The sequence below is a fragment of the Symphalangus syndactylus genome, chromosome 23, assembly GCF_028878055.3.
Source record: "Symphalangus syndactylus isolate Jambi chromosome 23, NHGRI_mSymSyn1-v2.1_pri, whole genome shotgun sequence".
Lineage (NCBI taxonomy): Eukaryota > Metazoa > Chordata > Mammalia > Primates > Hylobatidae > Symphalangus > Symphalangus syndactylus.
This window is the reverse complement of record NC_072445.2, coordinates 37,536,425-37,549,301: the sequence shown is the minus strand read 5'-3', so window position 1 is coordinate 37,549,301 and position 12,877 is coordinate 37,536,425. Positions and strand designations below refer to the sequence as shown.

The window sequence follows — 12,877 nt, the reverse complement described above, 5'->3', positions numbered from 1 at the left end:
TCCTTTGATCATGTAACAGGAACAAGGGAAAAGTAAAAATACCCCATGAGTGAAAGCAGAGGCCGGGTGTGGTGGGGTGGGTTGGGGTGGGGGCCAGGCGGATGCTCCCTTCCCCCGCAGGGTCTGCTTCCTTCTGCAGAGGGAGGAGCTGGGGGCACATAGAAGGGGTCCTTCTTTAAAGTCCTTTGCCCAGTTTTCAGACACTCCCCCGCCAATTCCAAAATAGCCAGGACAGCTCAAGCCTGGGTCAGTTAGGGGAATGCTTCCCCAGGTAAAATCACTGGGATGACTGTGAGTCCAAGCCAGTGTGGGCCCCACCCCCAGACGGGCCTCTTCCCCCTTTCCTTTCCTTCTCCCTTCCCCAACACCCTCCCCCAGTCTCTCTCCTCTTCTTTGGCTCCACTAGGTTCCTTGGTTCCAGGGGAGGACAGAGCCAGGCGTGGAGGAATGAGAGCCCTGAGGGGCAGGAATGAGGGCCACTGGGTCACCTCCACACAGCAATAGCTCTCAGGCCAACAGTGTTTTCCAGAACATTCTTTCCAGTGAATGGGGATGTAAGGGGAGCTGGTGGGGGACAGCTGCAGGCTACTCCTTTCCCCAACCAACAGTCAGGGTAAGGGGGATGGGAGAGTCCCCACACATCCCAGCTGGGACCTCTCATATCTAGGGCTTTTGTGCAGGGACTCCAGGAACCTGCCTTGTGGCCACATCTAAGTCCCTTTGTTTTTTTTTGTTTTTTTTTTTTGAGACAGGGTCTCACTCTGTTGCCTAGGCTGGAGTGCAGTGGTGCAATCACGCCTCACTGCAGCCTCAACCTCTCAGGCTCAAGTGATCCTCCTACCTCAGCCTCCTGAATAGCTGGGACTACAGGAATGTGCCACCATGCCCAGGTAATTTTTTTTTTTTTTTTTTTTTTTTGCAGAGATGACATCTCACTATGTTGCTTGCCCAGGCTGATCTCAAACTCCTGAACTCAAGCGATCCTCCAGCCTCAGCCTCCCAAAGTACTGGGAATACAGGTGTCAGCCACTTTGCCCGGCCCACTTCTTAGTATAATATTAACAAGCAGGACCTTCGTGCTTTTCCAACTTCAGTCCTTCCCTCTGCATCCAGGGCCCAAGCCAGAAAGAACCACAAACCACAAAACAACAACCAGATCCGAAGAGAACTGCTGTGATTTACCAAATTCCCAATTACTTTTCACTGAGTTTCTTTTTATTCTTCCAAAACTAAGAAAATAGAACAAAACCCAAACACCAGAATAAAGGGTAAATAGAGGGAACAACCTTGTCCTTTGTTTCCCAGGGTCAGGGTCATTGCCAGAGCCCCTGGCTCCTGCTCTTGGCCCTCTGAGGGTCAGCTCCCGTAGGAAAGGGGCTTGGGGACTCAGGCCCAAGCCCCTTGGGGTTCAGCAAAAAGAGCCAGGCCAAGAGCTCCCTCCCACCTTCCTCTCAGCTCCCAACCTTCTCTGTGTTCCCACCAGCACTTCCTTCATCTCCATTCACCTTTGCCTCTGCAGGGCCCACCCAGCTCAGGTGCTCAGGAGTGCTCTAGAATTGTGTATGGCTGTGTGGAGTCTGGTTTCAATTCCTGAGCTGTTTAGATGCCTCATCACCCACATCCCGCATCTCCCAGAAGGGGGATGGCAGCGCCACTGCCCCGAAGGGGGATGGCAGCGCCACTGCCCCGAAGGGGGATGGCAGCGCCACTGCCCCAAAGGGGAAATGAGGGAGAACCGAAGGCCTCTCCCCTCCCCTCACCTCTGTGACCCCTCTGCTATCCCTCCGGGCCCCCACTGGCTGGGCAGAGGTGTGGTTTGTAGGACAGGACAGGAATTGGGTTGTCAGAACTGTGCCACCCCTGCCAGCTGCACTGTATGACTCCCAGGCCATGGGGAAGGAGGATGACCAGTTAGCCCTTCAAATCCTAGCAGCACAGCCCTCCTCGTGCTGACCTCTGCAGCCCAGCCCTGCACAGAGCCTGGCATCCCCAGCAGGCTTCGTGGAAGTGAATGAATGACGTGATGTGAGCCAAATGATTCCTGGGCCTCTCGTTCAAGTAATCTATCTCTGTGTTTAAGGCCCCTTCCATAAGCAATTCTTTAACCCACAGGAATGATTCTAATGGTGGAATGTGAGGCATAGTTTCAGGCAGGGAAACTAAGGATTGATTGAGCTATGAGGAGGCATCTTGGAACCTTCAACCCACCCCAGGCCAGCTGGGGCTTTATTCTGCCTAAAGAGAAGCACTGCTCCCAGGCAGTCAGCCAGAATGGCCACAGCCGCAGGCTAAGAGCTAAGAGCAAGAAGAAGGGCACAGTGGGGGTCTGGCCCCAACCCTCTTCCCTTTCCTTTCCCCCTGAGCTGCTCCAGCTCACCAGCCTCGACCAGGAAGCTTCCTGATGTCAGAAATCCCAGACCCCAATCCACAAGCTGTCCCCTCCCTGTTCTGCCAAAACAACAGGGCCCTGATTCAGAGGCGACTGGCTCTGTCATGGGCATGGGGTGGAATGCCCCAGAGGAGAGCAGGGAGGGAGGGAAAGAGGAAGTAATTATTTTGCCTAATGCCAGTGTAAACTTGGAGCAGAAAACTTCAAATCCATTGCCCCTGCCTTCCCCCAACCTATGATTCCCTCCAGCCTCCTCTCTGTGAAGCTCTCCCTTCAAGAAGCAGCTGAGATCCTTCCTCCTCCAGGAAGCCTGCCCTGATTATTACAGTTCTTGTTATCTCCTTCCTCCGCAGTTAATGACACAGAACCTCTCTCGTGTTAACAATGACAAGGCTGGGAGCACATTAAAGGCCTGCATGGACAGCACTGCCCTCATCTCTATGTTCCCCATGCCCAGTCCAAGGTTCAGAACATAGGAAAGGCTCAGTAACTGACCAGGCAAAGCCAGCGCCCTGCCCAGAGCAAAGCCCAGGACAGGGGATCTGCAGCAGTGCACCCAGTCCAGAGTGGCACTTGGACCTTGCACTGAATTCTCACAACTCTGTTGTGTGCTCAAGCATAGAAGACAGTCCCCTCTGTCACAACCATTCAGTCCCTCAGTGTGACATTCAAAGGTGCTCTGAGCACCCACTGTGTACCAGGCCCTGCTCTGGGTGGGCACTGGGGAAACAGTGGGAGTGAAACAGACACAAACGCCTGCCCTGTGGAGCCCACATCCCAAAGGGGATAGGCACAGGACAGACAACAAATACATGAACACATAGATGGCTGGGACTTCAGGGGATCAGGCGATATGAAAAAAAATAAGGCAGGTAAGGGGACAGGGAATGACCCAGAAGGGCTTTTTCAGAAAAGAATAATCAGGGAAGGCTTCTCCGAGGAGGTGGCATTTGATCCTAGAGTAAAAGCAGTAAAGGCATGAGCCATGTGAACATCTGGGAGAAGAGGATTCCAAAGAGAAAGAACAGCAAGTGCAAAGGCCCTGAGGTGGGCACAGGCTTGGCACTTGATGTTCGAGGATGAGCAAGGAGGCCAACGTGACCAGGGGGCAGTGGGGAGAGGGTTGATGCGATGAGGTCAGAGAGGGCCTGGAGCACAAGATCAACAGGACCTTATCGACCACAGTGTGGACAGGGAAATGAGGGGCCACGGAAGGGTTTGAGCACAGCACAGGCAGGGACTCATCACCAGAGAAACCTGAGACCTAGAAGGACAGCCACCTGCCAAGGCCACAGCAGCTCACAGCAGCAAGTCCCATCGACAAGGCAAGCACATCTCATCAGCCCTTGGGCCTCCCTGCTCAGCCTAGAAAATGCCCCACCCTGACCTTCGTCCTCTCCCAGAGCCAGGGGACCAGCCACCAGGCTCATGCTTGCCTGGATCTCCTCCATCCAGCAGGCCCCAACCATGCAGACCCCCAGGCCTCTCCTCCCCATCCCTACATGCCACCATCTCTAGTTTTCCAGCACAAGACCCAAGTGGGCAAGTGTCTTTGTTTGCAGCTGTTACTATTGTGGGCTTCGCCGCTAATACTGCTTCTTCCTCTCTCCTCCCTCTTCCTGTCCCCTCAACAACCCAGCACTGCCCTGGAAAGCAGGGGCCACTGGCTTAGCCCAATCAACATACAAACCGCACCGCATGAATATAACTGTGGTTGATGGGGAGACTTCCATCCCTCGGCTGCACCGAGGTCAGGCACTGAAAAGGGGCAGTGAGTGACACCTGAGAAGCAATCACCCTCCACAAGCTTAGGAATCAGGTCGAGTCTCCAATCTTTATTTCTATATTTAAACCTAAAAATAACCCTGTAGCAATGACAGAGTTTTTACTAGAAGTCATGCCCCCAACCAGGAAATAGATCCAGGGGCTAGCTTGTGTCACCCTAAGGAACAGAGGGGTGGCTGGGAGAGCCGAGTGTGAAGGACTGGGTGGAACCCAGACCTCCTGGTTCCCATGCTGGTGGCCCAGCCCGGGGAGAGCAGCTGCCCAAGCTCTCCTAGGACTCACCATCATCACCGCCAATGGGCGGCCAGTGCCTTCTTGGGAGAACTGAGAGCCTTAACTAGACACCACAGCCTGCCTGTCAGCATGGCTCGGCCCCAAATGGCATGGGCTGGCATTATGGGCTGGCATTTCCCAATTACCATAGATAATATCTACCTTAATTGAATGGGGTCCAGATAATGTCATTATGCACTGCGTTCCCCAATTTATTTAATATACATGTGTGCACATATATTTATGCCTCACTGCTGCCACGAGATTGCTAAATGGTGAGGTTAATAATAAAACATTTCGACGGGAGTCATCAGCTTTAATTTCAGGGGTGATTTTTACCATCCTTGTGGTGCTTGTTTTTCCAAGGAGCCAAGTGAAACATGGACAGACTGAACAGTCTCTCGGGCCTGCAGGCGAGGAGGGGGGGTGGGCAGGGCCGCGGGGTGGGCTGGTTGCTAGCTAGCAGGTTTCATCTCTTCTAAGCAAGTTCCATTGACATGCCTCCCTTCCAGGAGCAGGCTCAGGCAAGGCAAGCCAGGTGGAGGGGAGAAGTGGGAAACCAAGGCAGAAGCCCCCAGGGCAGGCAGGGAGAAGAAATTGGTTGTGAAGGAGGAACTAGCAGCCTCAGATTCATCTGGGAGGCAGCAGGGAGAGGGAGGCCAGAGACAGTACACAAAGAGAGGAGAGACATAGACAGCTCGCAGGGCCAAGAAAAAGCAGCCTGCACTCTACAGGGACCAAACGCAGCAAAACCCTCTAACTTAATTTTTTATAGTCCCCTGCTAACTAGGGCAGAGGTGACACTTAAAATGAGTCCTCTCCGTTCTTTCCAGGAGCCATCAGTCTGAGTGGGAGTGACAGAGAGCTGGTGTCCACTGCTCCAGGCCCATGCCCACCAGTGCAAGCCCCGTTAGGCCCGCCAAGACAGCCAGCAGCTCTCCTGCAGCCCCAGTGAGTGGGGCCAGAGCTCCAATGCCAGCTCCCCGCATGCCTTCTTCAGGAGGCAAAGGCGGCCGCCACTCTGCAGAAATGAGATAACCTGCCAGCCAACAGCCGGTAGGCCCAGCTGTCCAGGCTGCCGGTGTGGCCTGCCCACTGGAAAGTTGGGTTCTAGGCCGAGCAGAGGAGGACAGTGGGGTGGGCAGATATCTTGGGGTGGGTGGTAATTAGAGGCTGCCGATTCCATACTTGTCTAAGAGAGAGGACACATCTATCAGCTGTAATTATTCAGCTCAGGAGGCTGCGGGTTCTGCTCCCATCTTTTGCTGCCAGCTGTCCCCCTGCAGCAGGGCGGGTATGGGTGTGGCCACACATCCTGGTGCTGGACTGTGGACCCCTCAGGAAGTGGGTGGGGGCTGCAGAGCCCTTCTGGGCCTGAGCCCGGCCCCCTGACCCTTCTGGCTAGCACACTGTTCAGTTCCAGGCTCACTCGCTCGCTCACTCGCTTGCTCTCTCACCTACCTCGGGCTGCCTGCCGCTGTGCAAGGCGCTCCCTCCCAGAGACGTCACGCCTCCAACGGAATGAAGCCGCCCAGACGCAGGTCGGGGGAGGAGGGAGGAGTGGGGGAAGAGGGAGGACGATGGGGGGGGGAGGAGGAGCGGCCTACGCAAGGCCACTGAGGCCCAGAAAGCAGCTCAACTCCTGACATGCTCCCGCCTCCCCTCCGCCTGCTCAGGACCTGTGCTTAGTGACGAGCTACGTGCCGCCCCCCCCACCAATATATCTCGCTCCTGAAAATGCCTGAGAATCCATGAGTGGAGTAGAGCACTCCTTTGGGTTACACCTTGCCATCTTCCTCTCCCGTCTCTCTTAAATGCAGATGCCCCTGGAAAGGGTAGTCCCTGAAGTGGCTGAGGTGAGGGATGCGGGGGGGGATAACTTTTGGGGTATTTTTGTCTCTGACAGGTATGAAGGTATTGGCAGGTAGGCAAAAGCTTATGTGTAAAAGGACAGAAGTTGGAGGAACATAAAGACAGTGGCCACCCAATTCACAAGGGGACATCATGCCCAGCCCAGTGCTGAGCAGAGGCTTGGAGGCACCATCCTCAAAGCCCCCCACCCACCCCACCCCAAGGACAGGATCTGACCAAGAGCTGGTGAAGCCCTCCAGGAAGTGAGAGAGCGGACAAGGCTCCAACCTCCACTCTCCACCGCAGCCAGGCCCATTTCGAGGGCCGGTTCACCAGTCCCCAGGGCCTGCCAAGAAGAGGTGATGAGGCCCCTGCGCTATGGGTGATCACACCCCAGAGTACCCAGACGCCTCTGCGGAAGTTCTGCCACCTCCGAAAAGGCTCCTGCTAGACCTCCCCTCTTCATGAAAGCTTCCCCCTACCTTAGGCCGGAAGGCCCTGAGGCCCTTCTGGGCTCCGAGGAGCTGAGCATGCAGACCCAGAGCCTGAGGCCCAGCATCCCATTGGGATCCGGGGTAAAGTGGGGCTAGCCCAGGACGCATTCCGGGAGTGTAGGGAGATGAGAATAAGGGCATTCTTCACGTCCACCATTGGCTGGCCCCAGGGCAGGAGGCTGAGCGCTGCAAAATGGCAGGGTGTGGGATGGGGTGCTCCGTATGGAGACCCTGGGAGCACTGCCCTCCCCGCCTGCCCTAGGCCGCCACTCACCCCAGAACGGACAAGGCGAGGGACTATAATGGGAACACACATGCCCCTTCCTCCCTGTCACTTCGGGCTTTCTGCCAGATTGACACAGGGGCAGCCACCGCTCTGAGAGACACGTGGCTTCGGGCATCCAGCTAGGCAAGCCCAGCTCAGTCGGTGTCCGGAAAGGCCGCGTTCTCCCGCGCCAGGGGCCGGCATGGTGCGGAGAGGGGAGAAAGAAGCAAGGCGCCTCCTCCGAAAGGGACTGAAAGTCTGAGGGCGGGATGTCACTCAGGGCCTAGGGGCAGGGGGCGCTCGTACGTTCGGGCCTCAGGACTCCCTGCGGCCGCCGATGCTGCTGCCCCATCTCAGCACAAACAGCCTCAGACCGCCCTGGTGCGGGGGCGCCTCTAGCAGTCGAGGCCTCCACCTCCCGGCCCCGCCCCCGCGCGGGGAGGAGACGCCTCCCACCTGCGAGCGCCGGGAAAGACCGACCCCTGAGCAGGGACCCCCAGCACACACGCGCGTACACACATGCACACACAGAGACCACGGCGGGTCCGCTCGCCCGGAGGCCGCGTAGACGCGCAGGTTCATCACGGTCCCGGGGAGGGACGGTCCCGAGTGTCCGGAGAGAGCCTGATCCTGAAGTCCTGGGGCTGCAGGGAGACCCCAGACCCTAGAGACCACCACAACCTGCCGAGGCCATGGGCAAGCGGTTGCCGGGCTCCGGCCGGTGGCGAAGGCGGCGCTGGGGCGGGCATGGGAGCCGGACGCGGTGCCTGGGAAAGGAGCCGAGGCGCGCGAGGCTGGGTGCCCTCCCGCCGGGAGACTGCCGGGAAGAAGTGCAAATAATGCCCCGCGCCCCCGCCTGTCCTGCTTCTCTGCAGACGGGGATGCGCTAATGCCGCCGCCCCCACCTGAAAGCTGGCACGACCCTCCATCCGGTGGAAGCCCCTGTATACAGAGGCAGTACTTTCCACCGGGCCCGCAAAAAAGCTTCTGCCCCATTCCCTCCCTCAGGGGCACCCGGAAAGCCTGCCTTAGCCCCGAGGGGAGACCTTCTAGTTCAGGTCCCGCGCCCTCCGGCCCCTAAGTCTCCGGGGGCGCCGGCTCTCCTCGGAGCACTCCAAGCGCGGGAGCTCGCCGGAGGCCACCTCCCCGAGCCCCGATGTCCCCGCCGCAGCCCTCGCCCCAGGAGGCCGGAGGGCACGGTCCCCTCTGTCCGTCCCCCTCGGGCCACAACTCACCGCGCGCCAGCAAGGTTTAAGCCGCGGCGAGGGGTCCGCTGCGTGCCCGCCTGCCCCGGGGGCGCAGGCAGGCGACGGCCGGAGGCACGATTCTCGCGGTGCCCACAGCCCGGGCCGCGGCGGGCGGCGCTGACGCTGCGGACCGAGCGCGCCGCGGAGCCGCCCGGAGTCCCGGACGCAGCAGGGATGAGCTGGCGGCCGCCCGGCCGGAGCCGCCGCCAAGCGCGCGGCGTTCGGCTGCTGCTCTGGCAAGCGAGCAAGCGAGAGGGGGATCGGCGGCAACCCCTGCTCCTGCTGCGGCGGAGCCCGGCATCCGAGCCGGAAGGAGCGGGAGAGGCGGCAAGGGGAGCTGGGTCTGGCCGAGAGCTCCGGGCTAGGAAGGGAGCGGAGCGGGAGCGACCAGCGAGCGCAGCCGGCCGAGGTACGGGCGCCTGGCGGCGCCGCGGCAGCGGCAACAGCAGCAGAAAAAAAAAATGAGAGCGAGCTAGAGAGCGCGCTGGAGAGCCAGCGAGAGAGGGAGCGAGAGACGAGAGAGCAAGGAAGGCGCTGAGAGGGGAGGCTGCGGGAGAGGGCGGGAGCGCCGCGAAGCGCAAGGGGGCGAGGGGGCCGCAGCCGCTGGCCCCGGCGCCCACAGCCGCTGCTGCACCCGAGGAGGCACGAGACCAGCCCAGCAAGTTTGCGCTGAAAGTGCGGGCCAAGCTCACGGGGCTTCTGCCGGCCTTTTAAAGAGAGAGCACCTGGAGCCCTCCCCCTACCCCACACCTCCACCTCCGGAAGGCCAGGGCTCTCGCGGCGCCCTGCCACCCCTCCACACCCGCCCTTCTGGCAGCTCCCCTTCCACCACACCCCACCGGCGCCCTCTTCCGGAAGCCCCCCCTTCCTCCTCCCCGTGTGCGTGCCAGCTCACCTACCCCGAGGACATGGCGGGGACCCCTTCTCACCCCAGAGGGGGGGGGTCAGGAACATAGCCTCCCCAACACACACCCAGAAAAGTACAGCAAAGCGCAGGGACGCAGAGGGGCGCGCTACTCCCACCCTGGTTCGTCACTGGAACCTCACACATCCGCGCGCACGTGGCGTATGCCCCCATGTGGCATGTTCATTTGCTCACCCCACTGCTCCTGATTCAAGTATATAACAAGGGGAGAAACTGAGGCCCAGTGAGGTGACTACACTTGCCCCAGATCTCACAGCCTGTCCAGGGAACACTTTCCACAAAGCCCCCTTACCACCTCAAAACCCCACCAGGCTAGGGAAACACCCCACCCGCTGGTCTCCCTCCAGCACTGGATGGCAAAAGTGTAACAGGTGGCCTCCTGGTCGGCAGGCTGCAGTGAGACTCGGGAAGAATCCCTTAGTCAACCATAGAGCCAGCTCGCCCCCTTCCCAGAGGGGGCTTGAAAACTCTCAGGAGAGGGTTGGTTAGAGGCAGGCAGCGGCAGAAGTGAGGGAGCCACGCAGCCCTGTTAGGATTGCAAGAGCATCTCACCCCGGACTGCAGAAGTGGCTTCAATCAGAGCCGTGATGTGTGACTGTCCTTGTCCTGGGGAGGGCGCACAACACTGTGCCAGCAAGCTGGGGGAAGAAGGTGGCAGGCAGCAGAGCTGGAGAGGCTGGCCAGAGGCCTCCCTGCCCATCAGTACCTCGACCCCCTGCTGACCTGCCAAGTGCTACCTTGTGCTTGATGATACCCAGGCCTGGCAGGACTCGGCCAACCCTAATTTCTACAGGGGAAATTAGGTGAGGGGAATGTCTGGGAGGGTCTGGGAATAACGGGGACAGACCCCCATCCCTTGCAACTGGACTGCCCTTTCTCCCTCCTTGCCCCTTTTCAATGCTCCTGCCCTTTCCTGAAGACCTGCTCAGGCTCCACCTCCTCCAGATCTCCAGACTATGCTAGGCCAAAACCACATCTCGTTCAGCATCATTTGGCCATGGAGCCTGGCATCATGCCTGAATGGTAGCGTAAGCTCAAGGAATGTTTGGTGAGTGAATAAATGTTGGCAAAGCTTGCACTCTCTTTGCTGTCACATGTAATGACCCAAATACATGTCTCATTTACCCAATCAGTCTGAAGTCTCTGAGGGAAGCACCCAGATTGTTCATTCATTCATGCTTTTTTTTTTTTTAATGCAAACAACACTGACTGAGGTCCTGCTCCATTCCCAGCTCTAGGTGTACACACGACTGAACGCAATTCTGCCCTTGAGGAGTGCACCCCGTGACCATTCGGACCTCAGCAACACACATTTTGCAGAGATGTAAGCAAAGGCCTTGAAAGTTCCTGCTGCCCAGCAGCTCTGCCCAGCCAAGTGTGCACTGCTCTGGGCTTGCAGGGAACTCAAGTTATTCCTGGAGAGGCCGTGTTCTTGGGAACAGCCTCCCTGGGTTCAAACCCGACTGTGTCACATGTGCATGTCTGGGTCACATTGCTCAAGGTCCTCAGTTTCCTATCTGTAGAACAAGGATTACGACACTAATCTCAAAGCAGAACTGCAGGTATGGGGTGTGCATCGTTCACTGCCAAGAGGCCACCCAGTTGAGGGGGATCAGGGCAGCTCAAATTCAGCCTGCCTTGGTCTTGACAAGTGATACATCCTGACTTGTGGCTGCGTCTGCCCAAAAGATGGGGTTCCTTTTTCTGATCCTCTCAGAGATACCATATGGGCTAGTGCCTGGGGCCCTACTTACAAGGTGTTCATAAAAACGGAATGAAATAATGTATGCGCAGCACCTAGTACTGTATTTAGGCGGCTGTAAGTGGGAGCCACTGAAATTTTTAACACAGAACAGAATCCTCGATATACTTTTGTTGAATGAATGAATGAATGAACTAATTAAAGTGAAGATAACATGGGCCATGGTTTATTGAGAGATAAAACAAACCCAGCCACTCTCCCCACCCCCTGCCCCTCAGTGTTGCTTTCACTCTGGCCATAATTATCCCACCCCCCCGCCCCCCACCAGCTGTGTCGCAGAAGGCTGGGCAGGCTATATTTTTCAGGGGTTAAAAAAAGAAACACTGTTGGCTGGCAGATGGCTGAGTTTGTGGACTCGTCCAGTTTGCAGGTTCCCAGCCTGAGGCCTAGCTCTTCCGGGCAACATCCTGACCACCCTAGGCCTCCAGACCATCACAGTGGCCAATCGGTCCATCAGCAGCCCTCACCTGTGGGCCCCCCTTGCCCAGCTGGGGCACCCTCTTCTCACTCTTGTTCTCTCTGCTGGGTCGTGGCTGACTTGACTTGCCATGGAGACAGACTCAGAGACCTAAACACAGACTTACACACATACACACACAGAGACACACACACATACACCTCAAAGAACTTCCAGTGGCATCCCCTGCCCTGGGGGAGCTATGGGACCACGCTGTGGGAGAAAAGCATTCAGAAGTGACCTCAAGGAGTCATGCTTCAAGGGACCTGGCCTGGCCCAGCTGCTCCAAGGCCTGATTCCTAACCATGTCTCCAACAAGCCTGCCTCCGCTATGAGTTGTGCTCTGACTGGGAAGAATTGGGATGAGGGGAAGAGGACACAAGGCGGGAAACCAGGAAGCCGAGACTTCTGCGCTAAGAACCATGTGACGTGGGGGAGCCCCCAGCCTCTCTGAGCATTGGTTTTCCCATCAGTGAGACCAGGGGCTGGGCCAAGGTCTCCCTAAGGATGCTGGGATTCATAACTGGGTCTCACTCTTAAACCTTTAAAGGAGGCTGGCCTGCTACTGGTGGAGTAAGCAGGGGATGATGCTGACCCACTCGTTCCTGCACCAGTCCTCATCCAGGGAAATGGCAACACCATCTCTTCAGGGGAGAGGGAAGGCTGAAGGGAAGAGAGAGAGGTAGGGAGTTCTAGAGAAAATAATAATACAGAGTCCTGAGCCTGTGTTTCATACCTGTGTGACCTGGAAGTTCCTCCTGAGGTCTGACCTAACTCCCTCCTGCTGCATCAGATGATTTCTTCCTGATCTTTTTCTGGCCTCCCTGGTGAGGGAAAACAACTCCCCCCAAACTTTTGAAAGAATCGTAATAGAGGAAGGCAATTGTCTTTGAAAATCCTGACCTTTAGGATTTGTTGAAATAAATTAAAGTGAGCCTGGAGGCGCAGGTTCCCTGAGAGAACTGAGCAGACCCAGGACACCTGATAAATGCTTCCGTGTTGAGCTGGCCCAGCCATCACCTCAGCCTCCGTGTCTGATGGGTTTCAATTTTGGTTTCCCCTAAACCAGGCCATCACATGAAAATGTCTCTGATGGGGGAGTTTGTTTAAACAATAACTGTCCCCTGGCAGGACATTTTCAGGATGAAGAGCTGACTGCAAAGAGAATGCAATGGCCCCAGGCTCTCCAGGGAGCTGTAAGTCACCCCGCAGGCACTGAGGAGGAACCATGGGCTGAGATAAAGGGGCTAGAGCCCCCGGTTAAGAATCCTGGGGTAAGTTGTCTCTGTTTTGCCTCCAGAGGTCACCTCAGCCCCGCTCCTTCACCTCAAGGGCACTTAGAAATTCCCACAGCCTGCTCGGAACAGGCTGGGACAGGTATGAGTGACACCTTTGATGGCTAGGGGACAGAGCCCTGGGAATTTGCTGT

At 57.4% G+C, this 12,877-nt stretch overlaps 1 protein-coding gene across 7 annotated transcripts in view; it reads right to left on the bottom strand.

Annotated features, from left to right (window-relative positions):
* The window catches only part of GRM4 (glutamate metabotropic receptor 4), a 138,625-nt gene that overhangs the window by 119,891 nt on the left and 5,857 nt on the right, over positions 1-12,877 (bottom strand). For 2 of the 7 annotated variants that reach the window (XM_055263504.2, XM_055263506.2), the window contains exon 1: positions 9,204-9,292. The exons of 1 other annotated variant lie outside the window; for it this stretch is intronic. The gene's annotated coding sequence lies outside the window, so the exon portion shown is untranslated. Of the gene's footprint in view, positions 1-8,292; positions 9,091-9,203; positions 9,293-12,877 lie in introns of those variants that run through there. 4 more of the 7 variants (XM_055263501.2, XM_063632249.1, XM_063632248.1 and 1 more) reach the window with 4 other exon arrangements.